General features: G+C 41.1%; 1 long non-coding RNA gene across 5 annotated transcripts; it reads right to left on the reverse strand.

Annotated features, from left to right (window-relative positions):
- On the reverse strand, nucleotides 1–26902 carry LOC149746996 (uncharacterized). 5 transcript variants are annotated; one of them, XR_016388432.1, is made up of 7 exons: nucleotides 25226–26902; nucleotides 24880–24926; nucleotides 23755–23942; nucleotides 21266–21431; nucleotides 17116–17231; nucleotides 971–1255; nucleotides 1–188 (listed from the first exon to the last, which is right to left on the reverse strand). It is a non-coding gene; the product is annotated as an uncharacterized LOC149746996 (long non-coding RNA). The 5 variants fall into 5 exon arrangements; XR_016388431.1 differs by having other exon boundaries at nucleotides 971–1258; XR_016388434.1 differs by lacking the exons at nucleotides 1–188; nucleotides 971–1255 and adding an exon at nucleotides 10844–11026 and having other exon boundaries at nucleotides 25226–25661.
- Between the last annotated feature and the right edge of the window lie 117 nt (nucleotides 26903–27019).

Raw genomic sequence — 27019 nt, forward strand, 5'->3', positions numbered from 1 at the left:
TCTTCAGGATGACTCACCTGCAAGATTCTGTGGGGTCCGCCTCCTGCCACCATGCTACAATTGCCGGATTTTGGGTCTGGAGCAACCCAGGTCTTCGTCCGGCATTTCCGGAGAGTGCTTTCTCTTCGGAGCACGTCTGGGGACTGGCTTCTCTGCTTCCACCTTGGCTGGCGAGGCCAAAGGAGCATCTTCCATGGGGAAGAGAGGGAAGACATTCCAGTTTGGAAGAACAAAAGCAAAGACACACTCTTCTCTACCTTGTCCTGCCCCAAATATAAATTCATAGCACCTTCACATTTGTATAACTATGGACTTAAAAAGACCAAGAGATTAAGGGGCCTACCCAGTGTTACACAGGTAGTGGAGAGGTGTTCTGCTCAATGGTTAGGTTCATGGTGGGGCTCCGGATTTACAGCTGATAGGAATGTGAGGGCAAGCTCATGCCATTTCAAACATTTCCAAGTGGTACTGAGAGAGATGTTGAAGGTGCAAAATGAGGGTGCTGAATGACCTCACAAAGTGGGGATGGTGGGCCCATTTTAACATGAAATTGAAAATAAATTCATGACAAAAGGACATAATAGAAAATGACAACATAATCATAACACTCCCCTCTCCCCTGGAAGTAAAATTCATTAGAATCCTCTCTCTCTCCACCATGAAAGGATGAGATAAAGTCTCAGCAGCAGCCCCCGTGAAAAACATGGTCAACAGGGTGAAGAGGTGTCACTAAGACCATATGGTGCGACTCAGAGAAGCAAAGAGACAGCTCTGCCCTTAGCCTGATGAGGCCCACAGGAAGGAACATGTGTGGCAACCTTGGATAGTGTGGCAATGAGAGAGAACCTTCTTTAGGAGGGGACTCCCTGCTGCCACCTTGAAAAAGCAAATATGGGACATTCGTTTACTGTGGCTCTTGCAGAGGCGATGTGCCCAGAGGTTGGGCCACCCTGCTTGACAGTCAAAGCACCTTGTATTCCTGTGCTGCTTGAAAGCTCCAATCGCCGGATTTTGGGTCTGGGGCAACCCAGGTCTTCGTCCGACCATTCCAGAGAGTGCTTTCTCTTCGGAGCACGTCTGGGGACTGGCTTCTCTGCTTCTACCTTAGCTGGCGTGGCCAAAGGAACATCCCCGTAGAGCCGGTAGCCACCAACCAGGCAGTATGTCTCCCCATGCCAGCCCAACTGCGTTTCTCCACACCCGCGGTACAGGACATGGTAGTGACCAGGTGTAGGATGAGAAGCGGGAGCCACTGCTGCTGCAAAGAAAATCAGAACTGATCAGTCACTTCTGCTGTGCACAGTCTCCTGCCAGAATTTCCCTCTCTCATGTCTCTCCCAGTTTCTGGCTGAAGACCTTTTAATCTACTTGACGTCCAAAACACAGCCTTGGCGCATCATCTCTATGAGTCCCTAGAGAAGGGACACTGGCTGCAAAAGCAATCCCTAGAGCCTAGGGCTGCAGCACATGAGGAAGTCTCTTCACCATTCCCAGGGAAAACAGTAGAACCCGAAAGTAATTGCAATCATGATCCTCTCCATCTCTCCCTTCCACAACAGAGAAAACATTTCTTGCAGTCTGTCACTTCTGAGGCTTTCATGGAAATGTCTTTCAAGTTTTGGAAAAAAATAATCTAATATAAATTGGTTAAGAGCCCCGCCCACCTTGGCAACCCCTCTTGGGCCCCATTTATACTGCCTATTTCAACCACACTGAACTCTAGCTGTCTAATACTTTTATGTCGATTAGAACAAGGCCAAATACTGAGGCAGAGTGATCAGGAGACTCAGAACCGGGTTCTGGGTACCAAGTCTAGGCTCACATCAACCCAGCCTCCTGGGACACCATCTCCTCAGCCCTCCAGTCTCATTAGCACTTCATCACCGCCCCCCCTTCGTTCTTACGGTCTTCCCATCAATATGGCAACACCCTCTCCCCTAGTACTCAGCAACTCAGTAAGGGATGTGTCTGAGGGGACCGATATAGATGTCTACATGATAGCACAGTGGTGCCTGGGTTTGAAGGTGCGGTTCAAGAGTGGCCCTGTTCCTCAAACCGCTCCATTTGCAACTTGCCAACAAAAATGCGCTTGTCTTTTGTTAAGAGGCCAATCAGGAAAGGGTCTGAATGGAAGCATCCTGTAGCCCAAAGGGTAAGGCTACATTTATAAAGCTCAGAACCGTCCTGCACACTTGTCCAGGGATGAGCTCTCACTTGTCCTCAGCAGTGAGAACTGGGCGTCCCTGAAGGCGTCCCAGGTCACTGGTATTACTTACATTTGGGGGGAAAGTGCTCAGCTGTACGTAGTTGGCAACCCCCACAGGAACATGTGCCAGCCGGGTGAGGTTGTGTGTATATCACACCTCCTGTAGAGTTGCCCTGTCTGGGTGTACCTGCTGCACTGCCCACCCAGGGAACAGAGCACAGGTTAGAGTACACATACACTACCCGGTCACACATTCTCACACAGACAGCCAAAAAGATTGGTATCTGGTGGAGAACGGGTAGAGTAGTTTCTCTGAGCGCAGCCCGTTTGCACAGTTATGCTGCCATGGAAACCCTGAGAACGCCTGTGAGGGCATCACTACCCAGTGACGTCATATATGGAACCTTTGACTTGAGGGGCAGGCTTGAGGAGGAGGGGCAGTTTTGTGGAGGAGAACAGGGTAGAGGCAAAGGTACTCTGCCTCGCCCCTCACCCCTGGGCCTCCCCACCCACGCCCCAGCCTAGTAGACACCCCACGTGGGGCGTGCCGGTGGGCTGGCACAGCCGCAGGGGCCACAGGAGGGCAAGAGACACCCATATTCTGAGTTTGGCTTGAGAGACAAGATTAACGTAAGAGACAGCTAGGTTGTATGGCACTGACCCTAAGAGGCAGAGATTTGTGTGGCCTGGGGAATCAGGGAAGGCTCCTTGGCAGTCGGCCTGAAGGACAAGTGAGATTTGGACCCATGCGGAAGAGAGGGAAGACATTCCAGTTTGGAAGAATAAAGGAAAAGACACACTCTTCTCGACCTTGTCGTGCCCCAAATATAAATCCATAGCACCCTCACATTTTTACAACTGAGGACTTAAAAAAACCAAGAGGCTACGGGGCCTACCCAGTGTTACACAGGTAGTGGAGAGGTGTTCTGCTCAATGGTTAGGTTCATGTCGGGGCTCCAGGTTTACAGCTAATAGGAATGTGAGGACAAGCTCATGCCATTTCAAATATTTCCAAGTGATACCGAGAGAGATGTTAAAGGAGCAAAAGGAGGGTGCTGAATGACCTCACAAAGTGGAAATGGTGGGCCCATTTTAACATGAAATTGAAAACAAATTCATGACACAAGGACATAATAGAAAATGACAACATGATCATTACACTCCCCTCTCCCCTAGAAGTAAAACTCATTAGAATCCTCTTTCTCTCCACCATGAAAGGATGAGAGAAAGACTCAGCAGCAGCTCCCATGAAAAACATGGTCAACAGTGTGAAGAGGTGTTTCTAAGACGATTTGGTCCGACTCAGAGAAGGAAAGAGACAACTCTGCCCTTAGCCTGATCAAGCCTACGGGAAGGAACATTTGCGGCAGGCTTTGATAGTGTGGCAATGAGAGACAACCTTCTTTAGGAGGGGACTCCCTGTTGCCGACCTCGAAAAAGCAAAGGTGGGACATTCGTTCACTGGGGCTGTTGCAGAGGCGATGTGCCCGGGAGGTAGAGACTGCTTCGACCACCATTTTAGAGGTTGGACCACCCTGGTTGAAAACCACAGCACCTTCTATTCCTAAACTGCTTGAATCAGCGGGTGCACGTTAGGACACACGAAGTCAGGCCCCATTTGGAGCAGATTGCCTTTGGGAGTGGTAGAATGTAAAATGTGAAGGGGAATGCTCTGGAGGAGGTTTGTCATGGCAGGTGGGCCAGCATGAGACCATTCAGATTCTCCAAGGCTCCAGAGATTACTTGGCTGGGAGCATCCCTCTGATGTGGTGGGGGAACTTCTACCTTAATAGGACCTGGCTGGGCATCTGGGGGAGGCAGAATAAATGGTTTATTAACTACGAGAGCGAGAGACTCACCTGGGGGGTTCCACAAAAGCACTTAAAAAGACTTGTACCTGGATTCTTGAGCCAACCCCAAGAAAACTTATCTAGATGTGGAGTAGGGCTCAGGAAGCTGCACTTTTAATAAGCTTCCTGGGCAGTCCCACCACAGTGGTCCATGGATAGAATGACCAAATTATTGTGTATTCTCGGTTGCTTTTGGGAGTCAAAGTGGGCAATATGAGAAACCGCAGCAGCCCTACGTATAAACAGGGAATATTCAAGGCAAACAGAGGTGTTTAGTTATTCTATGCATGAATCAGATTTGAGAAAAGCTAGCCTGCTGGTTAAAGAACACAACCCTTACGACAGACAGACCAGATTCTGTCCTACTTACTTGTGTGATTTTGACCAAGTTCTTTTATCCTTCTGACTGTTTCTTCATATGGAAAAGAGCTATGGCTGTACATTTAGCACAATATTCTCTTTTGGCAAAAGTTGCTCTGGGTCCATGTGTGCTCTCTGCAACGTAATCCTTTACAGTGCGCAAGCATTTTTAAGTTGTTTGGTGAAGTACTACACTTGACTTTTAACTGTTCATTACTTCGGGCAAAGCTTATGTAGTGCTGCAGAGACTAGAACCTATGCAGAGATAGTGAGAGGATGTTATAAGCTTATTCTGCCGGTTTATGAAAAACTTTAACCTTTTCTCCTCTTCCTCAACCTGCCACCAAGAGATGAGAAAGAAGGCAGAGCCTGGAAATGCACACCAAGCGATACTTCTGGGGAGTTAGTTGGAGCGGGAGGGCTGACGCCTGAGCCCAGCTCCGCTTAGCCGTGCGGGTCCGCGGCGTGTCCAGCGGCTGTGGCGGAACCCGAGGGTGGTGGGCGTGGGCCCGTGTCGCGGCTGCACTGGAGCGGTGAGTGAGGGCCATGGGCCGTTCTTGCGCGGCCGCCACATTCCCAGACCGCCCGCCAGCCCTCCTGGTTCCTTCGCCGCTCCCCGCCGCCGGGAGCCGGGAGCCCAGAGAAGCCCGCAAACGGGCACCTGCGCCCTCCGCCCGGAGATACACCAGAAATACATCTACACGAGGAACAACTCCTACATAACACCTACTGAACTCTGGCAGAAGACCTCAGACCTCCCAAAAGGGAAGAAAGTCCCCACGTACCTGGACGTGTGGATGAAAGGCTCTTGGTGCTGCAGCCAGGAGGCAGTGCTGTGCCTCTGAGGTGGGAGAGTCAACTGCAGGACACTGGTCCACAAGAGACCTCCCAGCTCCACGTAATATCAAATGGCGAAAATCTCCCAGAGATCTCCATCTCAACAACAGCACGCAGAATCACTCAACGACCAGCAAGCTACAGTGCTGGACACCCTATGGCAAACAACTAGCAAGACAGGAACACAACCCCACCCATTAGCAGAGAGGCTGCCGAAAATCATAATAAGTCCACAGACACCCCAAAACACACCAACAGACGTGGACCTGCCCACCAGAAAGACAAGATCCAGCCTCATCCACCAGAACACAGGCACTACTGCCCTCCACCTGGAAGCCTACACAACCCACGGAAACAACTTTAGCCACTGGGGACAGACACCAAAAACAAAGGGAACTACGAACGTGCAGCCTGCAAAAAGGAGACCCAAAACACAGTAAGAGAAGCAAAATGAGAAGACAGAAAAACACACATCAGATGAAGGAGCAAGATAAAAACACACCAGACCTAACAAATGAAGAGGAAATAGGCAGTCTACCTGAAAGAGAATTCAGAATAATGATAGTAGAGAGGATCCAATATCTTGGAAATAGAATAGACAAAATGCAAGAAACATTTAACAAGGACCTAAAAGAACTAAAGATGAAACAAACAATGATGAACAATGCAAGAAATGAAAATAAAAATACTCTAGATGGGATTAATAGCAGAATAACAGGCAGAAGAACGGATAAGTGACCTGGAAGATAAAATAGTGGAAATAACTACTGCAGAGCAGAATAAAGAAAAAAGAATGAAAAGAACTGAGGACAGTCTCAGAGGCATCTGGGACAACATTAGACGCACCAACGTTCAAATTATAGGGGTTCCAGAAGAAGAAGAGAAAAACAAAGGGACTGAGAAAATATTTGAAGAGATGATAGTTGAAAACTTCCCTAATATGGGAAAGGAAATAGTTAATCAACTCCAGGAAGCACAGAGTCTCATACAGGATAAATCCAAGGAGAAATACGCCAAGACACATATTAATGAAACTGTCAAAAATTAAATTCAAAGAAAACATATTAAAAGCAGCAAGGGAAAAACAACAAATAACACACAAGGGAATCCCCATAAGGTTAAAAGCTGATCTTTCAGCAGAAACTCTGCAAGCCAGAAGGGACTGGCAGGACATATTTCAAGTGATGAAGCAGAAGAACCTATAACCAAGATTACTCTACCCAGCAAGGATCTCATTCAGATTTGATGGAGCAATTAAAAGCTTTAGAGACAAGCAAAATTTGAGAGCGCTCAGCACCACCAAACCAGCTTTACAACAAAGGCTAAAGGAACTTCTCTAGGAAAGAAACCCAACAGAAGGAAAAGACCTACAATAACGAACCCAAAACAATTAAGAAAATGGGAATAGGGACATACATATAGAAAATTACCTTAAATGTAAATACACTAAATGCTCCCACCAAAAGACACAGATTGGCTGAATGGATACAAAAACAAGACCCATATAGATGCTGTCTACAAGAGACCCGCTTCAGACCTAGAGACACATACAGACTAAAAGTAAGGGGATGGAAAAAGATATTCCATGCAAATGGAAACCAAAAGAAAGCTGGAGTAGCAATTCTCATATCAGTCAAAATAGACTTTAAAATAAAGACTATTAGAAGAGACAAAGGACACTACATAATGATCAAGGGATCGATCCAAGAAGAAGATATAACAATTGTAAATATTTATGCACCCAACATAGGAGCACCTCAATACACAAGGCAAATACTAATAGCCATAAAAGGAGAAATCGACAGTAACACATTCATAGTAGGGGACTTTAACACCCCACTTTCACCAATGGACAGATCATCCAAAATGAAAATAAATAAGGAAACACAAGCTTTAAATGATACGTTAAACAAGATGGACTTAATTGCTATTTATAGGACATTCAATCCAAAAACAACAGAATACACATTTTTCTCAAGTGCTCGTGGAACATTCTCCAGGATAGATCATATCTTGGGTCACAAATCAAGCCTTGGTAAATTTAAGGAAATTGAAATTGTATCAAGTACCTTTTCCGACCAAAATGCTATGAGACTAGACATCAATTACAGGAAAAGATCTGTAAAAACTACAATCACGTGGAGGCTAAACAATACACTACTGAATAACGAAGTGATCACTGAAGAAGTCAAAGAGGAAATCAAAAAATACCTAGAAGCAAATGACAATGGAGACACGACGACCCAAAACTTATGGGATGCAGCAAAAGCGCTTCTAAGAGGGAAGTTTATAGCAATACAATCCTACCTTAAGAAACAGGAAACATCTCGAATAAACAACCTAAACTTGCATCTAAAGCAATTAGAGAAAGAAGAAGAAAAAAAGCCCAAAGTTAGCAGAAGGACAGAAATCATAAAGATCAGATCAGAAATAAATGAAAAAGAAATGAAGGAAACGATAGCAAAGATCAATAAAACTAAAAGCTGGTTCTCTGAGCAGATAAACAAAATTGATAAACCATTAGCCAGATTCATCAAGAAAAAAAGGGAGAAGAGTCAAATCAATAGAATCAGAAATGAAAAAGGAGAAGTAACAACTGACACTGCAGAAATACAAAAGATCATGAGAGATTACTACAGGCAACTCTATGCCAATAAAATGGACAACATGGAAGAAGTGGACAAGTTCTTAGAAATGCACAAGGTGCCAAGACTGAATCAGGAAAAAACGGAAAATATGAACAGAACAATCACAAGCACTGAAATTGAAACTGTGCTTAAAAATCTTCCAACAATCAAAAACCCAGGACCAGATGGCTTCACAGGCGAATTCTATCAAACGTTTAGAGAAGAGCTAACAGCTATCCTTCTCAAACCCTTCCAAAATATAGCAGAGGGAGGAACACTCCCAAACTCATTCTACGAGGCCACCATCACCCTGATACCAAAACCAGACAAGGATGTCACAAAGAAAGGAAACTACAGGCCAATATAACTGATGAACATAGATGCAAAAATCCTGAACAAAATACTAGCAAACAGAATCCAAGAGCACATTCAAAGGATCATACACCATGATCAAGTGGGGTTTATTCCAGGAATGCAAGGATTCTTCAATATACGCAAATCAATCAATGTGATACACCATATTAACAGATTGAAGGAGAAAAACCATATGGTCATCTCAATAGATGCAGAGAAAGCTTTCGACAAAATTCAACACCCATTTATGATAAAAACCCTGCAGAAAATAGGCATAGAGGGAACTTTCCTCAACATAATAAAGGCCATATATGACAAACCCACAGCCAACACCATCCTCAATGGTGAAAAACTGAAAGAATTTCCACTAAGATCAGGAAAAAGACAAGGTTGCCCACTCCCACCACTCTTATTCAACATAATTTTGGAAGTTTTAGCCACAGCAATCAGAGAAGAAAAGGAAATAAAGGGAATCCAAATCGGAAAAGAAGAAGTAAAGCTGTCACTGTTTGCAGATGACATGATACTATACATAGAGAATCCTAAAGATGCTACCAGAAAACTACTAGAACTAATCAATGAATTTGGTAGAGTTGCAGGAAACAAAATTAATGCACAGAAATCTCTTGCATTCCTATACACTAATGATGAAAAATCTGAAAGTGAAATCAAGAAAACACTCCCATTTACCATTGCAACAAAAAGTACAAAATATCTATGAATAAACCTACCTAAGGAGGCAAAAGACCTATATGAAGAAAATTATAAGACACTGATGTAAGAAATTACAGATGATACAAACAGATGGAGAGTTATACCATGTTCTTGGATTGGAAGAATCAACATTGTCAAAATGACTCTACTACCCAAAGCAATCTACAGATTCAATGCAATCCCTATCAAACTATCACTGGCATTTTTCACAGAACTACAAGTAAAAATTTCACAATTTGTATGGAAACACAAAAGACCCCAAATAGCCAAAGCTATCTTGAGAATGAAATACGGAGCTGGAGGAATCAGGCTACCTGAGTTCAGACTCTACTACAAAGCTACAGTAATCAAGACAGTATGGTACTGGCACAAAAACAGAAAGATAGATCAATGGAACAGTATAGAAAGCCCAGAGATAAACCCACACACATATGGTCACCTTATCTTTGATAAAGGAGGCAGGAATGTACAGTGGAGAAAGGACAGCCTCTTCAATAAATTGTGCTGGGAAAACTGGACAGGTACATGTCAAAGTATGAGATTAGATCACTCCCTAACAGCATACACAAAAATAAGCTCAAAATGGATTAAAGACCTAAATGTAAGGCCAGACACTATCAAACTCTTAGAGGAAAACATAGGCAGGACACTCTATGACATAAATCACAGCAAGATCCTTTTTAACCCACCTCCTAGAGAAATGGAAATAAAAACAAAAATAAACAAATGGGACCTAATGAAACTTCAAAGCTTTCGCACAGCAAAGGAAACCATAAACAAGACCAAAAGACAACCCTCAGAATGGGAGAAAATATTTGCAAATGAAGCCAGTGAGAAGGGATTAATGTCCAAAATTTATAAGAAGCTCATGCAGCTCAATAACAAAAAAAACACAACAAAATCCGAAAATGGGCAGAAGACCTAAATAGACAATTCTCCAGAGAAGATATACAGACTGCCAACAAACACATGAAACAATGCTCAACATCATTAATCATTAGGGTAATGCAAATCAAAACTACAATGAGATATCATCTCACACCAGTCAGAAAGGCCATCATCAAAAAATCTAGAAACAATAAATGCTGGAGATGGTGTGGAGAAAAGGGAACCCTCTTGCACTGCTGGTGGGAATGTGAATTGGTACAGCCACTATGGAGAACAGTACAGAGGTTCCTTAAAAAATGACAAATAGAACTACCATATGACCCAGCAATCCCAGTAGTGGGCATATACCCTGGGAAAACCATAATTCAAAAAGAGTCATGTACCAAAATGTTCACTGCAGCTCTATTTACAATAGCACGGAGATGGAAACAACCTAAGTGTCCATCATCGGATGAATGGATAAAGAATATGGGGCACATATATACAATGGAATATTACTCAGCCATAAAAAGAAATGAAATTCAGCTATTTATAATGAGGTGCATAGATGGAGAGTCTATCATACAGAGTGAAGTCAGAAAGAGAAAGACAAATACCGTATGCTAACACATATATATGGAATTTAAGAAAAAATAATGTCATGAAGAACCTGGGAATAAGACAGGAATAAAGACACAGACCTACTAGAGAATGAACTTGAGGATATGGGGAGGGGGAAGGGTAAGCTGTGACAAAGCAAGAGAGAGGCATGGACATATTATACACTACCAAACGTAAAATAGATAGCTAGTGGGAAGCAGCCGCATAGCACAGGGAGATCAGCTCGGTGCTTTGTGACCACCTAGAGGGGTGGGATAGGGAGGGTGGGAGGGAGGGAGACGCAAGAGGGAAGAGATATGGGGACATATGTATATGTATAACTGATTCACTTGGTTATAAAGGAGAAACTAACACACCATTGTAAAGCAATTATACTGCGATATAGATGTAAAAGAAAAAAAAAAAGCAATACCTCTGTGTCAGTTTGAATTTTATTCCTCTGCCAGTACTTCACAGAGAGATTTCACCAAAAGTGCCTAAGCTTGCCATGGCCATTGTTGTGAAGAAAGTTCTCTCTCTTTCTAGTCACATCCACTTTTCCTTCTCCTGGGGGCTTAATGGATGTTTGGGGGCAGGAAATAAAATTTAAACTAAAATATCAAAAACAAAAACAAAAAAAACAATTGTTCAAGTGTTCTTTTTTTTTTTTACATCTTTATTGCAGTATAATTGCTTTACAATGGTGTGTTAGTTTCTACTTTATACCAAAGTGAATCAGTTATACATATACATATGTTCCCATATCTTTTCCCTCTTGCGTCTCCCTCCCTCCCACCCTCCCTATCCCACACCTCTAGGTGGTCACAAAGCTCCGAGCTGATCTCCCTGTGGTATGTGGTTGCTTCCCACTAGCTATCTATTTTACGTTTCGTAGTGTATATATGACCATGCCACTCACTTTGTCATGGCTTACCATTCCCCCTCCCCATATCCTCAAGTTCATTCTCTAGTAGGTCTGTGTCTTTATTCCTGTCTTACCCCTAGGTTCTTCATGACATGATTTTTCTTAAATTCCATATATATGTGTTAGCATACAGTATATGTCTTTCTCTTTCTGACTTACTTCACTCTGTATGACAGACTCTAGGTCCATCCACCTCATTACAAATAGCTCAATTTCATTTCTTTTTATGGCTGAGTAATATTCCACTGTATATATTTGACACATCTTCTTTATCCATTCATCCGATGATGGACACTTAGGTTGTTTCCATCTCCTGGCTATTGCAAATAGAGGTGCAATGAACATTTTGGTACATGACTCTTTTTGAATTATGGTTTTCTCAGGGTGTATGCCCAGGAGTGGGATTGCTGGGTCATATGGTAGTTCTATTCGTAGTTTGTTAAGGAACCTCCATACTGTTCTCCACAGTGGCTGTACCAATTCACATTCCCACCAGCAGTGCAAGAGTGTTCCCTTTTCTCCACACCCTCTCCAGCATTTATTGTTTCTAGATTTTTTGATGATGGCCATTCTGACTGGTGTGAGATGTGTAATACCAAGAATGAACTGCAATGTAAACTATGTAATGTAAACAGATGTAAACTATGGACTCTGATTGATTATGATGTGGTAGTGTATGTTAAACAGGTGTAGTAAATGAACCACTCTGGTCGGGGGATGCTGAGAATAGGGGAGGCTATGCATGTGCAGGGGCAGTGAGTATAAGGGAAATTCCTGTACCTTCCCCACAATTTTGCTGTGAACCTCAAACTGCTCTTTTAAAAAGTATAAATAAATAATAAAAGAGAAAGCATATCCTTCAAGAACAAAGAAGTGGGGGAAGAAGGGGTACGTCTCCGACAGAGAATTATTAGCACTACTTTCCCTTCTACTTAGGGCTCTAAGGCATTAGGGCCATATGCTACAAACAACGTTCAATCCAAAATAACAAATGAAAGATTACCACTACTAAGATGAGAAAGTGAATGTGTTCAGATGGGGCAGAGTGCTGAATATATCTACTTCCTTTCCCTGATGGTTCAAAACACTGCTAACTCCCTGCCACATCCTGGTAAAGAGGCTGGAATCACACACTTTCCAAACCGTAAAATCTAGAAATACATATTCCAACAAAACCTTAACTAGATATAAAATTACTCAAGCAAATTGGAGGTAGTATGGAATTCATTTTTAAATTGGCTTTTGGCTGAATATAAAAATCAGCAGTTTAAAGGCCCAGAATAATTTTCAGCAAGTAAGGCTTACGCATAACTTAAGAAACTCATTAGCTTCTTAAATTCTTAAATTTTCAGAGCCTGTGAAAGCAGTATAGCCTGGCTATATATTTCAACCAACACTCAAAGCACGTAACACCAGGTAGCATCAGAAAATTTTTTAAGAAATTGATAAAATGCCTCAGCTGCCTGCTGGAGCAGAGGGAGGAAACAGAGCAGAAAAAAACAAAAGACAAATACAACCAATAACAAAAGCAGTCATCTCACAAACTTTTAGCTGAAGGCCTCCCTCCAGACTCTTGCATGATTTCCTCCTTTGCCTGATTCCTTTTAGATGTAAACATTTATATGGTGATCCTACGGTAAAGATTTATGTGAGTCACCACTTTGTTCTATATGTCAAACAACCTAGTGCCTTCCACATATTCTTCTCCTGTAACTCAGAGCAGAACAAGACAGGAAACCTGTACTCTCTCAGAGACAAGACTCTGCCAACATAGGCCAGCTTCCTGAGAAGATGAGGGTTCCCATCTTTTTAATTTGCTGGTAAATTATTGTAAAGGCAGACTTATTTTGTTCTTTGTTTGTTTTGACGGGACACCTAAGTCAGCTTGAAATTACCTTTGATTTCAAACTCAAGACTAAACTTTATCAGACAGAACAGGAATCTGCCCAGTTCTGCCACTTGCTAACCAGGTAACATTGGGAAAGTAACAGTAACTGAGTGTTTGCTACTAAAGCACCGTTCAAACTGCTTTACTTAGATTCATCCATTTAATCCTCAAAAAGACCCTTTGAGGGGAGACCCAAGGAGACAAAGTAACTGTGTGAGAGAACAAGTAACCCACTCAAGATCACAGAGCTGGTAAGACAAAGAACTAGGATTAAACCAAGGTAACCTTTTTGCCAGAGCCTGTACTCTTAACCACTTTACTGGTGGGTTTAAAATTTTTTTAATGTAACCCACTATAAGAAATATGTTCTACAGGGCTTCCCTGGTGGCGCAGTGGTTGAGAGTCTGCCTGCCGATGCAGGGCGCAGGGGTTCGTGCCCTGGTCCGGGAAGATCCGACATGCCGCGGAGCCGGCTAGGCCCGTGAGCCATGGCCGCTGAGCCTGCGCGTCCGGAGCCTGTGCTCCGCAACGGGAGAGGCCACAACTGTGAGAGGCCCGTGTACCGCAAGAAAAAAAAAAAAAACAATAACACATAACATTTATTGGACATTTACCATACAGTAGGCATTGTGCTGAGTGCTTTACTTGCTAACTCATTTCCTTGTTGAGAAACCAAGGCTCCAAAAGATCAGAGAGTGTCAAAACTAGGTGTGCCTGACTTCAAAGGTCATGCTCTCAACCACTTGACTACATAGTTAGGTACTAGATGTGTGTACAGTTAGTGGTTTGCAACTTCTCCCCAGCAAGTACTCCTTTTTCTCTTTCCCCGCAAGAACCATATTTTGAAAAATTCTGTATGTTAACTTTTTTCATTAATCAAAGATAATTGTAACAGCTGATAGCTTTGAGCTAACCTCTTTGCCTCTTTGGATTTATATAGTTCCAGCCAAATAATGCAGCTTAATATTTTATTTAACATATTTTGGCATCATTTTGGGATACTGAAGCATAACCCACTTTGTAGATGCCTAGGAGTTCAGAGAAGAAGGAAATCAATGGGGATGGGTGGAGCAGTCAGAAGAAATAGGGTCTGACTTCAGTCTCAAAGAAGCACAAATTTCACATAGACTAGAGAAGAGAAAAGATCATGAATGAGAAGTGAGAACAAGTACATGTAGGAATGAGACATAGGGAGCTTGTTAGGAGAACTGGACAAAAGAAATTAAAGAAGAATAAATAAAACATTGAGGCTTTGAAAGATAGGTAAATAAGGTTAAATTTAACCAGACAGGAAAATGCAGAAGCTGGAAAATTTCTGAGCAGGAGCCCTTGGGCTTGGGGAGATTAATCGGCTAGAACAACAAAGAGCATGAAAGGAGGAAGTGAGAGACTGGCAATTGTAATTCACCTTCCAGGAGGGAAATTGGTGGCTGGGAGGCATAGAAAGGGGTAGAGACTAACTTTTCACTATACCCCTTTTGATTCTTCTAAATTTTATACAATGTACATGTATGAACTAATGTCATATATAGATACACATATGTAATATATATAATGTATAAGTAACATATAGAAGCAGACATGTATGTACGACTATCATTACTGACCCAAAATACCATATAATAAAACTACACATCTACTTTTAGCACACTTAAGAACTAAGGATAAACCACTCCTCAGTTGTACTCTGCACCCCGCAACGCCTGGCCTGAGTAGAGCAACTTCAGCAATTTTCTCATTGGTTTAAAAAATTGATCCTTTAGTCTCTGTCTACCTACCTCATCCTAAGCATCAACTCCAGGCTGGGCTGGTGCCCAAGCAATTATATACTGCTCTTACATGTTTGCCCAACTCGAACGAGAACCTACTTCAGAACTGACTCAGAAATCTCACAGGATGTTGCCATTCACCCCCAGGATCAATGATCAGTAAGAGAGTTATAAGGTCTATACCTCCTGACCCAGCTCAAGGTCCTGACTCAGACAATGCCTGCTAGCTGGCCTCATCCCCACATGAGGAGCCCCTCATCCCCTAGGCTCCACTTCATCACCAGTGTATTGGCATCAATATTTATCTTTTCAAAGGAAATTGTTTACCTCATAAATCAATAGGTATCCTGTTGTTATCAGTTGTTTTGTTTTTAAGAGCTAATTAATGAAATAACTTCATCAACGATTTTGTGGGAAGATGTTGAACCTTTGTACTTTCTGAATAATCTATGTTTTATTTGTAGTGTTAGAAAGTTCAGCAGTGAAAGCAAGTACCCCATACTGCCCAGGCACACAACCTGCTGCATTAGCGCTCTGAGCAGTAACTGAGACAAATGGACAACTACAGAATTATTCTAATGTTTTGAGGTTTAGGGAGAGTTGCATTAGAAAACAATTCCTTCATCATACTGTGACTTCATTACATTCAAAGCCATAGTGGCTAGCTCTTATAGTTTAGAAGTTATACATGAAGATGACATAAATAAATACAAGATACAGCAGGCAGAGGAGAGAGATAATAAACCAAAACTGACTGACACAGCTAGATCCTAAAAGCCAGCTTGGTTACTCTTTGAACATGTTGCCAATTTTCATCTGTAAGATAACACGCTATATTGTATGAATGAAAGTGTTACATCTAATTATTTGATCTGCCTGTCTTATGTTAGTTACTGGAGAAATATTTATTGAGCTCCACACAGATGAGTAATTTTAGAAACCATGTTAGTAGGGAAACATCCAAGAGTGGAATAAGTGCTAAGCCTCTAAAAACTGTTCTCTCTTTTCTTAAAACTCCTGGAAGGCAGGAAATACCCTGTGTTTTTCTATATGTGCCTTGTGCAGTGCTCACCCTCAAATGACACTAAACTAGAACAAAGAAAACCTTAAAGAAGAGCCATGATTCAAAATTAAAATTAATTAGTATGTCACAGTTCATAAAGTACTTCCCTTATGGATGAGGAAAGCAAGTTTCAGTAAGGATAAGCAATGCAGGTACGAAAATAGAGACTGGGGTTAAAACCAAACATGATCTTGTTAACGTGTTTTTATATGTGTGATTAAGGCCAAGCCTTTGCCCATCTACCCACAAATTATAGGTAAGATGTTACAAACTCATATTATGGAACCTGACTCTTAAAACATTTTATTGCCCAGAGTGTAGTGAGGTACACACTTCATTCAGCATGCTATTGCTTCTTTGCAACATACACACCCACCAGTTGTCCTGGTGGGACGTGGTTCTCATTCTTGGATTTTGTAGCCCTCTCTAAAATGTACCAAAAACTCTCTGGAAACAACGAAAAATGATTCTCTCCTTTGAACTGACCTTCAGATCACCTCTTTCTGTAAGTTTTTCTCAATCATTTACACTCTACAAAATAATAGTGATTAAATTCCTCGTTCACTAACTCTCTGGTAACTTCCATACTTCAGCATGAATATAATTGAACCTTTTTACTGTGTTTCTGTTAAATATTTGCGTGCATAAACATATGTACACTCTGCTACGTCTCCAATGATAGCTTCTTAATAACTGAGATATTTCAGGCATTTAATTCAGATGTATGCACCATTTGAGTACTCACTAAATAAAAATATATACAATGCTTTTATTCTAATAAGTTCATTACCTCATCACAAAGCAAATATAAAGAAAGCTGCAAATTTATGATATTCGGCTCTAACTTTTACATGTATAGGTCCTGGTTTTACTGTGATTCTAGGATACTATATCGTGTACCTCATTAATAAGAGCCCTCTGATAAACCTGAAATAAACCATCTGGTTTACTCCCAGTTCTATCACCTTTTACTTGTAATACTTGAAGCTAGTCAATCTACTCTTAGACTTAGTTTTCCCATCTTTAAAATGGGAATTGTTGGGGAGAACACTTACCACCATCCCCTCATTCCACGTATTTTCTTCCAGGAGGAGTTCTTTCACTGGAATAACGTACCCAGGCTCTCACTGTACCATCCACTCCCCTTCCTTCATCAGGCCAGTACTCCTTCCTAGGGGAAGAGAAGTATCTTACCTGACTTGTAGGTTTGGTAACATAGTAGCTTATCTTTTTTCTTCCCTTTCTTTTTGGAATCTTCCTGTCTTTATAATATCATTTATTAGCCCCATCATATCTCAATAGAGATAATAATTACAACACAAGCTTGTCTTAATGATATTGTATTTGGTAGAATGTAAAACATTTTTATGTGTGAGAAGTTAGTATTTCAATTTTAATACTTCTTTCATCTATTTATTTCATAATAAGTTTTTAAAGAAGATTGATATATTCATTCAATCAGATGACTAAGTTTTCACTAAATCTACTAAAAGGAATAAACTTAATACCTAATTATGCTTGAAATCAAATATCTTCCATCCAACATATTCAGTCGTACATGGTTTCTTTAATAATATTTTAATTTTCTAAATAGGTGAAAGAAAATACTACTGCTACTTAGACTACAGTCTAAGAGTTTAGAGATAAAGTTTAGATTCAGAGAGTTATCAGAATATTGGCTGCAAAGATTTTTAAAAATCTGGTACTTTTGTCGTAATTTTACCTTTGTGTTGGTGTATTGAGTGAGTTACTCTATGGAAATTGCTTAGAAGAGTCCCTGACACGAAGCAACATTATATAAGTGTTAGGTTGTTGGGGTTTTTTAATTAATTAATTTATTTATTTATTGGCTGCATTGTGTCTTCGTTGCTGTGCGCGGTCTTTTCTAGTTGTGGCGAGAGGCAGCTACTCTTTGTTGCGGTGTGTGGGCTTCTCATTGCGGTGGCTTCTCTTTGCTGTGGAGCACAGGTACTAGGCACGTGAGCTGCAGTAGTTGTGGCACGTGGGCTCAGTAGTTGTGGCTTGCAGGCTCTAGAGAGCTGGCTCAGTAGTTGTAGTGCACGAGCTTAGTTGCTCCACAGCATATGGGATCTTCCCGCACCAGGGCTTGAACCCGTGCCCCCTGCATTCGCAGGCGGATTCTTAACCTATAAGTCTTAGTTATTATTGCTGTTGTCGATATTGTTGTTGTTGTTGCTGTTTTAGAAATTCAGTACCTCATGTCCATATCCCCATAATCCACAAAGGACTTGAAGGGGGATATTATGGCCAACCAGAATCTCTTCCTCAGGAGTTCTGGGCTATGAAAAAGAACCTACACCATAGCTAAGTCCCTAGAGAAGTTAGAGGAGCCAGTTCTTTAACTGAAATGCAGACAGTGAGGGCTCCAGGCTGGGTAATAACTGCTCTATGAATCTGCCAATGTCTTCTATCCAAAGATCACCAGGAACACATCTGCAGTTCTATAAATCTGGGTTTACTGACTCATTGCAAGCAGGAGTTATGGGTACCATGAGGAATCAGGACATCTCAGTAAGAGGATGTTAGAAATAATTTATTATAGGATTTGGACTTCTTGTAGGTGATTCTGTGGAGCATTCAAGGAAATGGGTATCTTCCCTGCATTGGATGCTGTCTGGAAGCAGGAGTGATTCTCTGATCAGGTATCTCAATAATTTATATCTAGACAGTGAGAATAATGAAATTGAGATAAAGCTATAATTGGTAAAGAAGAAGCAGGCACTTATTATTAGCCAGGAAAGGGCAATGTTTGCTCATTTTTGTGGTTTGAACAATGTTTTTACCTCTGTCTGTTCAAACATGATAATGAAGTGGTCTTATTTTTTCTTGCTCCACTACAGTGACAAAATAGTCCTGACTGAGGTTGATGTTCTATGAAAGTGTTTATGTTGAACAGGAGAATGCCACAGATTCACTGGGAGTGCCAGGCCAGCTTCCAGCTAATAAAGGCTGCTTTTCTCTTTTTTAAACTAGGTAAGAATGCTTTGCTTGAGGGGCAGAGCTGGCCAGGAAAATAACTATTATTATTATTATTTACATAGATTGACAGGTTTATAACTTATAAAGTTCTTTTATATTCATTGTAAAACTTGAGTCTCTCAGAACAATCCTGGGAGACAGGTAGGCTATAGGGCCTCCACGTCGCACAACTCTAGGGGGCCCATTCATAACGTATTCCACGTGAATGGCACCTCCCCAGTGTGAACAGTGTCCTTGGCAGGAGTTGTGCAACAAGGTTTCCCTGGCAGGGCAGACATTTCTATTCCTTTTTACAATTATAAAAATTAAGTCAAAGAAGCTTCCTGAGTGTTCCTTAGTTCCCAATAAACCTTAAGAGTTCTCTCTGGCAACCTGTTCAGCTGCTGACATTGGATCTCTGCTTCAGTCATGTTTCCGATTCCAAATTGCACCAGCCGGCGCTGTTATGACCTAGACCAGTGGTCCCCAACCTTTTTGGCACCAGGGACCGGTTTTGTGAAACACAATTTTTCCCCGGACTGGGTGGGGGGGATGGCGAGCGATGGGGAGCGATGGGGAGCAGCAGATGAAGCTCCGCTCGCTTGCCAGCCGCTCACCTCCCGCTGCGCGGCCCAGATCCTAACAGGCTTGTGCACCGGTACCAGTCTGCGGCCCGGGGGTTGGGGACTCCTGAACTATATTGGCTACTACAATAAGAAAAGCTCTGCCTTCTTCCACAACTTTGTCTATGCTTGCCCAAAAAAGGACACTAAAAAGGGTACTGAACTTATAATCTCTTTCATATAGCCACTGCCTAAAGCAGAAAAAAAAAAAGTGTGTCTTTGTGTGTGTGTGTGTGTGTGTGTGTGTGTATGTGTATTGCCTAAAATATATATCTTAGTATATTTTGCCTACAAGCTAGGAGTGACAGCTGGAGAAAATGATTTTGAGTTCTGAAGACATTTGAAAAAGCAAAATATCCTGCTTAATTCAGGAGCTAAAATTTTTAAATGCAGATTGAGCTACTGGTAACACATCTTTCCACACTCTTGGAAACCTGCCAAGTAAAATGTCAAAGAAAATGAAATTTCCCGTGAAATGTCCATTAATAATAAATTTTTGTCCATCACTGTCTTTTTGTAGCTGGGAAATTCCCTCTTGCTACTAAATTCCTCTCCTGAGATATCATATAAAGTGAAACTGAAAATGTAATACCCTAGTGACACAGCAAGCAGTTTCTGGAAAGAATATGAGCTTTAATTCAAATAGATTTGTGCAGGAATCATGTCTCTGTAGTTTAAAAACTCTATGACTTTGGGCAGTTTGCCTTACCTCTCTTCATTAAATTACCATGCAGGCTTCTTTCCCCTAATTTCTGAGTGTGCCCTGGACTTCCCTACCAGAACATTTATCACACTCTACTGTAATTGTATGCTTAGGTTCTATCTCCCTTAGAACACTAAAAGCATTTTAAGGACAGAGACCATGTGTCTTTTGTTATCCCTGTATTTCCAGCACCTAGCATTATGGCACATAATATTTGTTAAATTTATTTGTTGTCTTAGGGAAGGTGAACTGGAGATCTGAAGAATCAGGAAGCCTTACTTCTCCTTTACATACCTTTTTATAATTCTTGTGGTTCTTTGTTATGGCAGTCCCTGGAAACTAATACACCCAGGTACAACTTTTTAAAACTTTTTAGTTGGAGATAATAATAGACTCACAGGAAGTTGTAAAAATAATACAGAGTGGTCCCACATATCCTTCACCCATTTTCCCCCAATGGTTACCAGATGCTTTCAGACCAAAAAATAGAAAAAATTAGGATATGAGATGTTTTTAATTCTTGCATTTGCACTTTTTTAAGTGGTTTATTTTTCAACTTTTCTGTCTTGTTTCTAATTTTAAAGACTATGAGATATATCCCCTCTTTTTTTGGATTTCCTTCCCATTTAGGTCACCACAGAGCATTGAGTAGAGTTCCTTGAGCTATATACAGTAGGTTCTCATTAGTTATCTATTTTATACATAGTAGCAAGAGTGTATATATGTCAATCCCAATCTCCCAATTCATCCCCCCCCCACTTCCACCCTTGGTGTCAATACGTTTGTCCTCTACATCTGTGTCTCTATTTCTGCTTTGCAAATAAGATCATCTATACCATTTTTCTAGATTCCACATATAAACGTTAATATATGATATTTGTTTTTCTCTTTCTGACTTACTTCACTCTTTATGACAGTCTCTGGCTCCATCCACGTCTCTACAAATGACCCAATTTCATTCCTTTTTATGGCTGAATAATATTCCACTGTATATATATACCACATCTTCTTTATCCATTCCTCTGTCCATGGACATTATATGTATACATATAGCTGATTCACTTTGCTGTACAGCAGAAATTAACACAACATTGTAAAGCAACTATAGTCCAATAAAAATTAATTTTTAAAAAAATTAGAAAAATAAATAAATATAAAGAACTTACAGGAATAAAAGGCATTGAAGTTAAAAAAACAAGCAAAACAAAAAAACAGACTATGAGAGATTTCAAGCATGCCATTTCAAGCTACCGTGTCCCTAAAACAGCACATGCAGATATAAATAACGTTTATTCTCAGTAAATGGAAAGTATGACTTAATATGATTCTACAGAATTTTGAATAGATGAATTCAACATATAGGTGTGAGGCTTGTTTTTAAGCCTAATTTGCATAATTATTCTCATGTTTTTTGTTTCTCATTTAGTTGATGTAGTTTAGCATCAGTATTCTTTAGGTTTTCTGTCATTAGCCATTCATTATAGGCATTAATTAAACAATCTACATATCACTAAGAATACATATTTTTTAAGCTGTATAATGGTGAAACTATCATGAAAGCTAAAGTTTGAGGTTGTGATAAAAAAATTGAAGCCAGGTATTTAGAAGGTCTGCAATAAAAAGAATCTTAGCATTTAAATAAGTTTAGAAGCACTGAAATACAGGAATCAGCAGATCAATATTATACTATCTATCTTGAAAAGAAATGAAAGAAGGTGTGTAGAAAAACAGCACTCTCATTTGTCTGCAGAAAAAGAAAACTGGAACAACCTCAGTGAAGGTCAATTCAACAATACAAACCAAAATTACAAATGAACATAACTCTTTTGTCCAGCAGTTCAGCTTCTAGGACATATATATGGATACACTTACACATGTATGAAATGACATATGTAATGATTACTTATTGCAGCATAATTTGTAATAGTAAATATGTGGAAACCAGCTAAGTGTCCACCAATGAGGGGTAAATTATGGCATATCCATCATTTAAAAAAAAAAAAAGTTGAGAAAGCTTTTTATGTATTTGTATGGAAAGATATCTGAAATAGATTACTAAGTGAAAGACAAGCAAGGTGAACAGTATATACTGTAATACTAATTAAATAAAAGTAAGAGACATAATATACACCCACATATATTATTTATTTTGTATTTAAACCTATTAACCTTTTATTGAACATATATATATATATATATATATATACAGAAAAGTGCACATTGTGTAACTTCAAAGAATTTTCATAACTGAACATACCCATGTAACTGGCACCAAGAGTCTAGGTCCTAGATCAAGAAACAGAATATTTCTATCACCCCAGAGGCCTCATCCTGTCCCTTCTAGTCACTATGACCACTCTACAAAAGTAGACATTATCCTGATTTCTAAAAGCATAGGCTAGTTTTGCTTACTTTTGTACTTAATAGGAATTGACTCATAAAATGTATACTCTTCTGTGTCTGGCTTTTTCATCCAGTATTGTATTTGTGCAATTCATCAATATTGCACACTGCTCAATATCATTGCTGTTTAGTATCCCACTGTGTAAAAAAATGGGCCACAAATCATTTACTCATTCTACTATGTATGGATATTTGGGTAATTTCCAGTTTGAAGCTATTATAAATAGCACTACTATGAACTTTCTAGTATATGCATATGCATGTCCATATACCTAGGCAAGGAATTGCTGAGGATCCTCATAACGGCAATTTTAATAGTACTGCCATACAGTTTGCAAAATTGATTGTACCAATTGACACTCCCACCAGCAATGTACAAGAGCTCCAATTGTTACAAAACCTCACCCACACTTGCTGTATTCTGTCCTTTTAATTTTAGTTATTCTTGTATTTGTGTAGTCATACTGCACTGTGGTTTTAACTTGTAGTTCTCTAATGACTGATGATGTCGAGCACCTTTTCACATTCATGTACTATTTGCTATTTAGATATACCCTTGTGTGAAGTATCTAGGTGTTTTGCCTAATTTTCTATTGAATTATCTGTCTGTTACACTTTTAAATTTTGAACCATGTGAATACTAATTTTTAAAAATTTTAAAGTAATGTGATTAAAAATATACATAAATTTCAGAGTGCTCTATGCTGCATGTTCTCTCCTTCGAGGTTTATAATACACGAGTATTTCAGAAGCTCTAAAAAGTCTTAGAATTTTCACCACACAACAGTTGGAGAAACGCTGTTTCCATTCTTGTCTAATTTTTAGTTTTCATGGAATTAATAATTGCTTCCGTTTTTTACTTGCTTATATTTTTTAAGTTCTCTCTCGAATTTTATCACGTATTTCATTAGATCTATCAAACATCTATCAATATAACTACCCAAATACTCAAAATTAGTAATCTAAATAAATTCAATTACACTAACCAGTCTTTCTTCTTGGAGTCTGCCATCTTCCTTCTCCGGTGAAAACGATTGCTCTCTAATTCTGCCACATATCTTTCACCCTGGCATTTCCCTTCACATTCTCCTGGTCCTTTTTTCTGGATCCCATGTCTTTCTCTTTCTTGTCTTGCTCTCATGTTTTGTTGGAGCACAACCTCTAGTAACTTGCCCTAAAAAAAAAAGAAAAAAAAAAAAAGGTGGATGGATGGAAAATAAATGTTTTCATCCTTGTATATGTGAAAATGTTTTTATTCTACTCTTACACTTGATGGATAGTTTGACTACAGGATTCTAGGTTGGAAGTTATTGTCTTACAAAACTTGACATTTCACTGTAGTGTTTTAGCATAAAAGTGTTATTGTTGAGAAACCCAATGCCATTCTAATTCCCATCCGTTTATTCCTGCTTCTTCCCTCTAAAAACTTTTAGAATCCTCTCTTTATTCTTCGTGTTCTGATCTTTTTAACGGTGTGCTTTAACATAGGTCCTCCTTCATTCACTGTGGGTAGCTGGTGGGTCCTCTAAATATGAAGATCTTTGTCTTTTGGTCCTGGAAGAAATCCTTGAATTATTATTTTGATCATTTCCTCCCTTCTTAATTTTTGTTCTCTTTCTCTAGAGTTCTTAGTTTGTAAACTGACTGGATGAATGAATGAATGGGAAAAGTTTTCTGAGCACTTTTTGTAGCAAAAAGCTTATTAAGGAATGAACCACAGATTATCAGACCATATCTTTAGAGCTAAGTATTTTATTTTAAATTATCAAATTTTAAAACACACTCTTTCATTACAGCTTCCATTTATTGTGAAATGTAACACTGCTACTCTCATTTCAGGCAATACAAAAATACAGGAAGCACTGATTTTCTGTAGGCAGAAATCCCTGATTGAGGTCAGGCATTCCCTATTACTTTTGCTTTAGAATTCATTAAATGCCTAGCATGGACTTGGTATTGTGTATAATATTTGCACCACACTTTGCAAAATAATCATTTCTGGTGTAGAAAAGTGTTTGTTTAAGGTAAAAAGATCTTTGCAGTCTCTTCTGAGTGGCATTAAACACCGCATTCTTCCCAGATCTATAAGAAAGTAATGTTTGCAGTCTTACCTGGAATCAAGGGAGGGACTCTCTCAAGGTTACTTTTCAATCTGTGTCTGTAATTATGCATGTCAGGAGAGAAAAAAAAAGTCAGAAAAATAGGTCCCTAGTAGAGAAGCACCCAACAGGAACTAAACATCTGAACGTTTAGACAGGATTAAACTCTGACAGGGCTTATCAGCCACCCCCACACGACTAATGTAGTTGGAAGTGAGGTTAGATTGGAGTCCAGATAAGCAAGTGAATCTACAACCCTACCTGACTCACCGGGCTGAGAAGTGCGGAGCCCTAGTAAGTCACCACTGCACGTCCTCAAAGGGCTTTCCAATGGCAGCTGCCACACCCACCCCACTACCTCTGTCTGGTGTTTGGTGACTCCCGGAAGACGCGCCGATGGGACCACGGGAGATTCCTCCTGGGTGGGAGGGTCCGCTGACTGGGTGTGAAGCTGGGAAGAGGAAATTTCCCCAAAAGAAAACCTTTCCAACCTAGTGGGTTGGGTGGAGAGAAGACAAATTGAGCACCCCTGGCTCACTTTCCCACTCCCAAGCCCCCGCCCGAGCCCTGCCGGTGTGGCACACGTCGTCGCGGGCCAGTGGCCCTCATCCCCGCCTCGGCATCCGCCGCTGACGTCGCCTGAGAAGTCTGGGGATGGTGGAGCTCTGACAGGCGGGCTCCGGTGGCAGGCAGCGCCTGGGAGGGCCAGGTCGGAGAGAGGAAGCTTCTCCCCTGTGCGCCCCGCCGCCGCAGAGTTGACCAGTCTCTAGAAGAGAAGAGTCCGCTCCGGCTCCGGATAAGCAGTGGCTTGGCGTGGGCTGCGCGGAGAATGGACGGCCTCGTGACCTCATGTCCGGCAGGCTGTAGGGCCTGCCGACCCGGCTCGCGCAGGGGGTGGAGCCGGGGGAGCGGCGGGCACTTCCGGAATCGACCAGCTGCCTGAGTGCCCGCGCCACCCGCTACCATGAACGAGGAGGCCATCTGCAGCGTCCTGCCCACCATCCCGTACCACAAGCTCGCCGACTTGCGCTACCTGAGCCGCGGCGCGTCCGGCACCGTGTCTTCTGCCCGCCACGCAGACTGGCGCGTTAAGGTGGCCGTGAAACACGTGCACATTCACACCCCGCTGCTCGACACGTAGGGCGCCCTGGCGGCTCCACCTCGGAGCCCGGAAATGTGCGTTCCCCACCCCACTGGCTCTAATCCCGTGCAAGCGGGCTTTGAAGCCCAAGCGATGGTGACCCTTTAGGATCGGCCGCACACCTCGTCACCTCTAGGCAGCCGTTCAACGCTTGGGCTAACATGGTGGGGAGAGCAGGCTTCTCTGGAGATGCAGCAATCACGCTTCTTTTCACTGCCCTCTCCTTTTTTTCTTACTCCTGGGCCTCCTTTCTCCGGACACCAAAAATCAGCAATCACAGCCCAACTCTAAACGTCCTCTTTATTGAAATTGGGTTCTGTTTGCTTTGTTTTTCCCTTTTTTTTTTTTTGAAGTCGAATTCTAGGGCTGCAGTGCCCAATAGGTAGCTCTTAGCCACAGGTGGCTATTACTTTTTTTTTTAAGTGGCTATTAGAAAATTTCAAATTGTATATGTGGTTCACATTATATTTTTATTGAACAGCACTGCTGTAGAGTCTGGGACGTTTTGGTTTGGGCTTTTTGTTGTTTTTGGTTTACACATGTAGGCATGAAAGTTTAGATATCAAACTCAATTAAGTTTCTCCTCTTACCGTCACAGGGAAGGAAGCCTGTCTCTAGAGGAAACTTGTATTATTTTTGCTAACAATAAACGGAAATCAGAAAGCTGTTAAATGACCAAAACTTTTGAATGTCTCTCCCATCCTGGAACAAGTTTAGTGCAATGTCCAGATTTCAAGCGAAGGCTAGATTAGTTCCTGTTTCCAGAAAAACCTTTCAACCATATATATTAATCAGTGAGTCTAGTCACTAGCCTTGTGTATTTTCCTTCCAATAGGAATTTAACTAGGCCCTGCATTCAATTCTTAGTGAGTTAACATCCATGATTGCAACATTCTCTTCTCCTCCCCCTAGATCTAAAGTGAAAATACATCATGCTAGATGCCTGATTAGCCAGAGGCTGTGAGTATCCAACAGGAGATAAATTCCTCAGCTTCAGCCCTGCTAATGGTA

This window comes from Delphinapterus leucas, chromosome 17 (assembly GCF_059928025.1).
Source record: "Delphinapterus leucas isolate spDelLeu-1000000601 "Yukka" chromosome 17, BTC_Dleu_Yukka2, whole genome shotgun sequence".
NCBI lineage: Eukaryota > Metazoa > Chordata > Mammalia > Artiodactyla > Monodontidae > Delphinapterus > Delphinapterus leucas.